The following is a 9634-nucleotide window of genomic DNA, read 5'->3' as shown; positions in this document are numbered from 1 at the left end:
CAACAAGAGAAGCCACCGCAATGAGAAGCCCGTGCACCGCAACAAAGAGTAGCCCCCTCTGGCCGCAACTAGAGAAAGCCTACGTGCAGCAATGAAGACCCAACTCAGCCAGAAAAAAAAAAAAAAAGAAATACACATTTTAGTATTATTTCTAATAACTCTTCTGCTAATAAAATAGGTCTATTATATCTCAAATCATCTGAAATTCTCTGGATTACTGAGCTACAGAGGGACCTTGCCTTCAAGGGTTCATATAACTGGTTTGAAGAAGTACATCAGACCAGTAATAACCTCATGCTGTGTGATTACTGCACATGTCTGTTCAACTTCCTTTTCTCTCTCTCCCCTTCTCTCTCTTATAAGATTTCAGTGTGAATAGGAAAAGTTTATTTTGAGCTGTAAGTTGCCATCTAATATTTCAGGATCCGAGGCCTCTCAAAAATCTTTAATACATTATTTTTCCTATTTTCTGTCATCAAGGGATTGGAAGTAATAGGCTCTACTTTCAAGATATCAGACGTGTGCTTTTTGGATTCAGTATTAGGAAAACATGGTAATATTTCAGATGAAAAGCATTCTTTAAATAATGAATATCTAGAGGAAATACTTCCTTTTCTTTTGTTAGGTGAACATTACTTATGGATACAAAAATCATTCTTCCACCAAAAGTGATTTCTTACATTTGGCTCACTCTGTGTTCAGCTTATACTGTTTTAATTTCATAATAGTTTTTTCCTGGTAGTCTTCCATCTGATCAGGTGGTAGCCTAAAACACTCGATCTGTGTTGGGAACCTCTGCTGGGGGAGGGATTGAGAGATAAACATGGCTCAGAGCTGAGGGTGATCCAAGAAATAGCATCCAGAGTGAAACCAAAATGAAAAGCCAGAGAAATTATGTGATCAAAGTGTCAATCCAAAAGGCAAGATAAGAATATTCGGTTCTGAGGGACTTCCCTGGTGACGCAGTGGTTAAAAATCTGCCTGACAATGTAGGGGACACGGGTTCAATCCCTGGTCCGGGAAGATCCCACATGCCACGGAGCATCTAAGCCCATGCACCACAACTACTGAGCCTGCACTCTAGAGCCCGCAAGCCACAACTACTGAGCCTGCGCTCTAGAGCCCGTGCTCCATAACAAGAGAAGCCACTGCAATGAGAAGCCCGCACACCGCAACGAAGAGTAGCCCCTGCTTGCTGCAACTAGAGAAAACCCTTGCGCAGCAACGAAGACCCAACACAGCCAAAAATTAATTAATTAATTAATTAATTATTTTAAAAAAAGAATATTCAGTTCTGGGTAGAATGGTATAATTTGAGGTTGACCAATGCTTCCTTCAAGAACAACTAGAAACACTGGATAAGATAAGGTCACTTGTTTAAAGACATCAGACAACTGCTGAATCAAAGAGTACAAGAATGGCTAAATTTCTCAGGATTCCCTGGTGGCACAGTGGTTAAGAATCCGCCTGCCAATGCAGGGTACACGGGTTTGAGCCCTGGTCCAGGACGATCCCACATGCCACAGAGCAACTAAGCCCGTGCGCCACAGCTACTGAGCCTGCTCTCTAGAGCCTGCGAGCCACAACTACTGAGCCCGCACCACAACTACTGAAGCCTGCATGCCTAGAACCCGTGCTCCACAACAAGAGAAGCCACCGCAATGAGAAGCCCACACACCACAACGAAGAGTAGCCCCCACTTGCCACAACTAGAGAAAGCCAGCGCACAGCAATGAAGACCCAACACAGACAAAAATAAAATAAATAAATTTAATTTTTTTTTAAATGGCTAAATTTCTCAAGAGGAGAGAACTTCAGCTCTCTGGCATCTGCAGTCACTTTTTCCCTTGGGGCATATGCAAATTATAAGAGATTGTCAATCTGAGATTTTTCCAGACTGCTGTGGGGAAGAAAAACCAGCAGAGATTTGAATGGTCTTGTGGGGCTATAGAGATATAATTAAAGGCTTAAGGGACCTCAAACACAAAACCCTCAATACACCTGACATTTGCAAATTTCTGAAGTTGTGAGGGCAGGTGATTAAAAAGCTAAGCAGAAAACGTCTGAAACACTAACATTTTTTTCATAGACTTATGGTACTGGGGAAACAAAGAGTAGACTTCAGGACTTGCAAGCTATGTCAAAAACTTCTGAAAATCGGAAAGAAATTTTCCGCTGTTTCATAATGCTAAAGAGACAAAAATTAGACCTGCCAGGAGAAGGGAGACCAGTGAACACACCAGACATTTATTGATAGTTGAGAAAATCCTGAAGGACAACACCTTAGTAACACAAACAAGTCAGAGGCAGACTGAACCTTACCAAAACTAAAAGTCAGCCTCAACACAGTTCATTCCCTGATTGGTTTAAGATGATCAATTTCAATTTCATCTGCCTAGCAGAGGAAAGGATAAACCCACCGTGAAGAAAGAAAAAGTCATTTGGAACTGTATAATTTTTACACACAATGAGCAGCATTCAATAAAAAAAATTTTAGACATACTGTGATTCAGGACCATATTACTAAAAACCACAAGAAAAAACATTCAATAGGAATAGAACCACAGGTGACATAGACATTGGAGTTAGCAGATAAGGACTTTAACTATGATTAATATATTCAAGAAAATAGAACTTTAAAATGTCTATGTCTAATGTGTTCAAGAAAATAGAGAAAATCAATTTTAAAATGGAGAATTTTTCAGAGAATTATAATCTAAATAGAATCAAATGGAGATTTTAGAAGTTAAAAATATAATATATGATATTATGGGTTTAATAGAGCTTAGGAACAGAAGACAGGGGACTTCCCTGGTGGTCCAGTGGCGAAGACTCTGTGCTCCCAATGCAGGGGGCCCATGTTCGATCCCTGGTCAGGGAACTAGATCCCCCATACCGTAACTAAGAGTTCACATTGCCACAACTAAAAGATCCCACATGCCACAACTAAGACCCAACACAGTCAAATAAATAAATATGGAAAAAAAAAAAGAAACAGAAGACAGGATTAATGAACAGCAAAAATGATCAATAGAATACGCCTAAATTGAAGCACAAAGAAAATAGGAATGGAAAACATAAGATAAAGCACAAAAGATATGTAGGACACAATGAAAATGTGTAATACACATGAGCCCCAGAGGGACAAGAGAGGATGACGCAAAAGGAATATTTGAAGATATAATGGCCAAGAATTTTCCAAATGAAGAATGATAGCAACACACAAATTTATGAAACTCTGCCACAGATTCAAGAAGCAACCATCAGCAAAATAAATACAAAGAAAACCACACCGAGGCACATCATGATAATACTGGCTGAAAATCAAAAGGCAAGGCAAAGGAGAGAATCTAGGTTTACAGCAAAAGGCCAGAAACTGGAGAAAGGCCATAGTAACAGAAAAAAAGAAGCTGGATTACTTGGATGATCCACAGGGTGGTACACTTGACAAAGTATTTCGGAGATAGAGGTGAAAGCTCTCAAGAATAAAGAGACAGACTAACTTTGAGATTTACTTTTAGTTCACTTGTGCTAAGAAGCCTAAGAACAATAATGAAATCCCACGCAATTTTTACACTAATTAATTTGAGTCACAACCAAGTTTTTTCTCTCTCTATTATATCCAAATAAGTTCATTTATATAATTTATTGTTTGATAAAAACTTTAAATTTCAGGAAGGGTTTGCTTCTTGCTGGGTTTCCTGAATCTGTGAGGACTGCTGTCCCCGAGTCTCTCAGTCAGGAGCCCAGGCTTGGAAAAATTGAGCCAAAGAAAGGAAGATCCAGAGAGTATATCAGTATTACCAAGGGGGACTTTTTCCCCTTCTCTCCTTATCCAAGAGTGAATCAGAAATTCTGATAGGGGATGATGAGGAAAGGGCTAGTAATTGCATATTGAATGGCTCCCCATGTATTTCTGTCTCCGTCCTCCCCACCCTTGCCCCCATTAAGAACCACTTCTCTATATTGGTGCGAATGAATCCCCCAGAGATCCTATTAAAATGCAGATTCCATCTCAGTAGCTCTGGTGCGGGGGGAGGGGGGGGGGCGGATCTGGGATTCTGCATTTCTAACAAACTCCCAAGTGATGCAGGAAATTGTTTCACAGACTACTTTGAAAAGCAAGGTTTTAGGTGACCCCCAAATCACCTAAAATTGGCCACTCTGGCTGTTAAATGTGCACTGCCTTAAGATAGATCTGAAGTTCTCCCAAGAAGGCGGCTGGGGGCGGCAGTGGGGAGGCCCGCAGTCAGTGATTGCAATTTTGAAATGTTTACCAAAGTATATTCTGAATACTAACTACAGTAGTTGCAGAAGATGTTAATACATGTTCCCGAGAAGAAATAGTTCCATGGCCAAATAAGTTTAGGAAGCATAGTACACTTTTCCCCCTCTGAGAGATTCACGATGCACATTTGCATTTTAATGATTCTGAACCATCTGCAGTAGGGAAACATTTAATCTGATAATTTATTTAATTAACCATTAACACTCTGAGAACTAGTGTTCCATGGAATAAATTTTGGGATATGCAGCCATACAGAGCAGTAGCTTTCAAACTTTGGTTTGTATCGGCATTAGCTAGAGAGCTAATAGAGAACACAGATGCTGTTACTGAACCAAACTTGGGTCCGCTCACCCACCATGCAGCAAAGCCAATTTATTGACACTGGGTTGTGGTAAAGTACAGTATTTATTGCAGGCACCAAGCAAGGAGAACAGGCAGCTCATGTTCAAAAGACCCAAACTCCCTGATGGCTTTCAGGGAAGGGTTTTTAAAGGCAACATTTGGGGTGAGGGCTGCAGGGTGCATGACTGTCTTCTGATTGGTTGGTAGTGAGGTAACAGGCTGGTGTTTTAGGAGTCTTAATCATCAACCTTCTGGTTCCAACCAGTCTGGGGTCTGTGTGCTTGCAGTCACCCTCCTCTACTGGGCGGGGTCTTAGTTTCTGCAGAACAACTCAAAGATATGTGTTAGATTGTTATGTATATTCCTTGAGGAGGAACTAGGATTCTGTTTTATCATTGAACTATTATCATTACTTTTCTTGCTTAATTGCTTTTCCTTTGTTTCTGCATTCCCTCACTTCCCTAATTAGTAACTGCTTGTGTCTGGCTCTTTGGAACTCAGGGAAGGCCTAGGAAACGAAAGCCTTTTTCTACAAACAAGAATTGGGGGACACAGAGGGGCCTCCACAGGGTCCTGCTCAATTTCATTGCTTGGTGAAGTTGGATACATCCTAGACCTTTGTATTTTCACCAAATTCCCCAAGTGATTATTAGTCCCACCAAAGTTTTAGAATGACTGCTATAGTCATCTCAGAGGAGTTTCTGTTACCATCTGGAGAGGCAGGGTTGCCTGTTAGCCCAGCTTCCCTTTTGCAGAAGCCTATGTTATCCCTGGGAGGACCAGCATTGGCTGCAAACTGCCTTCATCTAAGGAAGAAGAATGTTCAGACCAAGTGGGGCACCCCAAAGATTCCTCTCTATGTTCTATTGTACATACTGCAGGGATTCCTCCAGGTCTTTTCACTGTAATCTCCCAGTCATCAGTGGCTATCCATTAGCCTTGCTCCAAATCAGAGCTCAGGAGAAGGACTTTCTCTCTAGAACCAATTCACTGATTCACTGAACAAATTTTCATCAGTCAGGATTTTGGCAGTATTCAGTGAATAAGATGGACACGCACTCCCACGAGGCAGCAGTAGGGAACAGACAATAAACAAGTAAATGAATAATTTCAGATAGTAATCAATGCTGTGAAGAAAATAATGTCACATGTTGGGAAGCGGAGATATTGAATAATATCATCTGAACTAAGATGGAACTCTGTGACTGAAAAACAAAGCAGGCAACTCCATAAAGTGCAATTATGAAGTTTATTGTGGGTAACTTACATTCAGGCAGGAAGGATCAGGCAGAGAGATGATCCAGAGGCACTCACAGGTTCACTCCGCACTGCCAAAGGGGTACAGGGGGATATAAAGGGGCTAAGGATAAAAATAGAATCTGACTACCAAGTGAGAAGCACATCCACACCAACTGGAACTGGGGGCTTTTCCTTCCCCCTGGGGCGGGGGGAGCCAGGTGTCTCATGACTATTAACCATCTGCGTCAGCAAAAAACACCCTTCAAGTTTTCACATTAGTTGAAGGTAAGGGTAAAAGTTGATAGGAAACTCCTCTGGTTTGGTGCATTCCTTGTGAGTTAGGCTAAAGCTCAGTCACTCAGAAAAAGGGATGGGGTAGGACTGTGGGCCTAAGATGGAGCTGACAAAATGGTGCCAGTGTGGTTCAGCCACATATCATGGGACGGAGAATGACTGAGTCAGGGATTCCGTTTAGATACTGTAGTCCTGTAAGACTGCAGAAGTCCTAGGGCCAGTCCGGGTAATGTAGATCCCATTCCAGAAAGGCCAACGGTGACTGGGATTGGCCTTAATGGTTCAGAAAACTTCACCAGCTACCCCAAATATATCTGGTTAGGAGGCAGCCTATATCCCTTGTACCTACTACAGTGACTGGCTCATAAAGGGCCCCCAGTGAATACTGGTGAATGGTTGGCTGGCTGGATGGCTGGATGGATGGATGGATGGATGGATAAGTGGATTGTTGGATGTGTAGTTAGTTCCAGTGATTTTGACAAGATCTCTTTGGTGAGAACTTAAAGCGGGACTTGCTGAAGCTATTGGGCCCAACATTCACTTTGATGAAAAGCTCCCTTCTAAATGATAAGGCAATGGTGAGATATGCTGTACCTGACCCTGAACGTATGTGGCGTTCTAAGAGTTATGAGGCTGCCTTGGGGAAGTGACGACTTGAAATCTGAAGGCTGAGTAGAAATTAACCAGGAGGAGAAGAAAGAAAAAGGCATTTCAGGCGGAAGGCATAACCCAGCATAACTGTGGTGCAGGAGGAGAGCAGGGTACTGGTGAGGCTCTGGAAGGAAGCTGGTCTGGAGAGGGGTGAGTAGAGGTGTGGGGCTAGAGGAGGTGGGAGAGGTAGGCCAGAGCCAGAGCCTGCAGGCAAGCTCAGGACTTTGTTCTGAGTCCCAGTAACTAACTGTGCATCCACTCATTTGCTCTTACCCCCCTGTAAGCTCCTTTGTGTTTATGATAGGGTGTCCCTCACCTAATAAGAATCCCAGTTCCTTCTACCAGCCCTCTGTGTTTAGGATTATATTAGTATAAGAAATTTCAGCTGTGGTGTCAAATTACAGGCAGACTTAAGTAGGGATAAAAATAAAGTGGTACATTCTTGAGAATAAGGGAAATGGATGCTCCCCCTTGAACAAAGAGGAGGGCTTGAGACATATAATCAGCTGTTTCTCTATGATATATCTGACCAAGGTAAATGCAGTGCCCCTCTCATCAGTCAGCAAACTACCAATCTGAAGTATCCAAAAATGTGTGCACTAAACTCTAACAGACTTAGATCTGAAACTCTGGAATTCTTTGGCAAGTTGGGGTGGCTCTGTTATAAAGCAGGGGCTGTGTAGAAAATTACGGAGTGGTGATATTTATATCCTCCACAGTGGCTTGCATTAAGTAGGTGCAATAATTGATAATAAATACTAAGCTGAATTTTAGGACATTGAGAGCCACTGTATAATCAACAAATGCATGCATTTAGGACCATTATCTGGGACTCTTGTCAAGGAAGAGGCACAATGTTGTGAAAGAGCACTGGCCAAGATTCATGGAGACAATATTCTGATTCTTGCTCTGGCTCTGTCATGAAGGAGCTCGTGGCCCCTGGACAACTCTTTCAAACCACCGTAAGCCCCACCTTCATTGTAAAATACGGTGAAGTCATGTATGGTTACAAGAATGGCAGAAGTTAAGTATCATCAAAATTATCTGAAAAATGTGTGAGGAAGAAAGTGCCTGAGGAAGGTGCAATACTGCAACCTGACACACCACACCACCTCTTAGTAAGTCCAGCATTGCCAATTTCTCCCCCAGTGTTGGACAGAATTGCTATTGACTCAACTGAACACCAGATGAAGTGGTTGGCTTGCATTCAGGAGCCATGTTGTAACAAAAAATGTACCTTCTCTTTAAACACTAAAGCTACATTTCAGTGAGGTGTGATGCTTCCTGGGAAGCACCTGGTTCTGATTGAGGTAACACTGCCCACATGTATCTCTCTCATCTCCCCAGCTGCTGTTTCTGCATCTGCTAAGAGAAGAAAGTGATACCTCCTCATCCCTACCTACCTCAAATGCATTTTATGAGGATAACTGTGGATACGTGTACAAAGTCCAAGTCAATGGGAAAAAAAATCTCCAAAATCAATTTGTCACGTCAACGCTGTTTTATGCAGCCAACATTTACAATAATGCAGTATACATATGACAGAATCCCAGGGCTACAGGTGTTCTTCGAAGGATCCTCACTTTTCAACAAGGTGACCTACTCTGTGTTGCACTTAGACATTTTTCCTTTAATAACTTACCATCTGATTCTTTAGAAATTTCACTCACTGTCTTAGTAATGTCTTTTGCAGCCACAAAAAATAAGTATTCTTGCCTGTGACAGCACTTCAGATATTCAAGGACAGCAGCTGTGTCTCCTCTTCTCACAGGACATGAGTACCAAAGCTTTCATTCACCATCCCAGATATATACAAAATTTATTTACCAACGTCCCTATTACAGGGCAGACAGGAGAGCCGGGCCTGCCTATGTGTGAGGTTCCTTGAATGGAAAAAACTCATTTCTGGTTTGGAATATTGGCTGCAAACCCAGAGTAAATGTATCATAGGGCAGGTTGAAGATCGCTTTCTTAAATGAAAATTTCATATTTGTGCATTTTACTGATGCCAAACATGGACAAAAAAAGAAAAAGAAGAAAAAAAGAAAAAAATTCACCACCTTAATTCACCAAAAGGAATCCAATTTCTGAAGTCCGCCATCTTTTAAATATTTGAAATGTTTCCAGGGATTGTGTTTAGGTCATGCATGCATGCCATCTCTGGAATTCATTTTTCAAGGATCCAGGTTGAACAGAATTGAGATATGGGGATTTATTTACGTTTTCCGATGCCCAGAGATAATAAAGAATGCCACAGTTATTTCTCAAGAACAGTATGACCTGGTGAACCCATTAACTTTTTTTTTTTTTTTTAAATATGGAACGCTTCACAAATTTGCGTGTCATCCTTGCGCAGGGGCCATGCTAATCTTCTCTGTATCATTCCAATTTTAGTATATGTGCTGCCGAAGCGAGCACCCCATTAACTTTAACAGGAGTAAGCATAAGAACAGACTGAGGTCATCTCCCTGACAGCTCTAACAGCTTCTGAACAAATGGAATCCCATCAATTTTCCTAATTCCGTGGTTCTTAAAAGACCAATGGCTGAGGAATTCTACCAATGATATAATTCTGTTAAATATCCTGATCACTTTCTGAGCCTTGTAATGACTAGAATGTATAGCACATATAGTCTGGGATATACACTGTGAAATCTGTTCATGGTTTTCGCTAAGAGTTGATAAGTTTAAAAATACAGTGTAGGAAAATTACTCATGGTTGTGGAGGAAGATGGGAGAAAAGTGCCAAATGAGCTTTTAATGAGGACTTCTGAGTGTGAACATATGTAAAAAGAAACTTTAGATAGAGGCATTATGATA

At 41.5% G+C, this 9634-nt stretch overlaps 1 non-coding gene across 1 annotated transcript; it reads right to left on the bottom strand.

Annotated features, from left to right (window-relative positions):
- Positions 1-9125: 9125 nt before the first annotated feature.
- On the bottom strand, positions 9126-9232 carry LOC114236380 (U6 spliceosomal RNA). The gene has a single exon (XR_003622359.2). It is a non-coding gene; the product is annotated as a U6 spliceosomal RNA (small nuclear RNA).
- Between the last annotated feature and the right edge of the window lie 402 nt (positions 9233-9634).

Source organism: Balaenoptera acutorostrata, chromosome 16, assembly GCF_949987535.1.
Source record: "Balaenoptera acutorostrata chromosome 16, mBalAcu1.1, whole genome shotgun sequence".
NCBI lineage: Eukaryota > Metazoa > Chordata > Mammalia > Artiodactyla > Balaenopteridae > Balaenoptera > Balaenoptera acutorostrata.
Note: the sequence above shows the minus strand (reverse complement) of the source record. Positions and strands in the feature narration are given on the sequence as shown.